Below are 712 nucleotides of genomic sequence, written 5' to 3'. Positions count from 1 at the left end.
AAAAAATAAAAAAAATAAACAACATTATTTTTTTAAATATAAGCAAAAATTTATTTTTAAAGATTACATATATAATGCACTTATCGATAGGAACTTTTATACATATATATACACTAATTTATGATTTTCATAGGTTCATGTATAATAATTGTATGTATCTGTTAAATCTCAAATGAGTAACAATGAATAATATTTATAACAAATAAAAAAATAAGTGAACATGTTTTAATTATATAAAAATGTAAATTATAATTATATAATTTTCATGTCATTTTATAGATTTTGTTTGTTGTGTAGAAATAAATTTTTATCTTTATTTAAAAAATTTAAAATTGTGTTTATTTTCTATTTTTATTTTTTAAGGGTGATTTTAAAGTAAAAGATTATATTTATTATTTTTAAAATATTCTATATTAAAATATATTTATGTATGTATATATTAATATATTCTATATTTATAAAGTCAATTAATACTCTTCTTTCATAATATCTTTTAATTTTTATATAGTAAAATCTAATGGTTCATAAAAGATGGCGTATTTAATGCACACAAAATAGTTGGACTTATTTTAGACATATGATCATATTTGCATATCGAAAATGTTTGGTAACCAAAGAAAATCGAACAGCCATAACTTGTCTTATTTAGCATTCATTAATTGTTGCGACAATTAATTAATGCTAAATAAGGCAAGTTCTGGCTGTTTTTTTT

The sequence above is a fragment of the Arachis ipaensis genome, chromosome B08 (assembly GCF_000816755.2).
Source record: "Arachis ipaensis cultivar K30076 chromosome B08, Araip1.1, whole genome shotgun sequence".
Taxonomy (NCBI): domain Eukaryota; kingdom Viridiplantae; phylum Streptophyta; class Magnoliopsida; order Fabales; family Fabaceae; genus Arachis; species Arachis ipaensis.
This window is presented reverse-complemented; position numbering follows the sequence as displayed.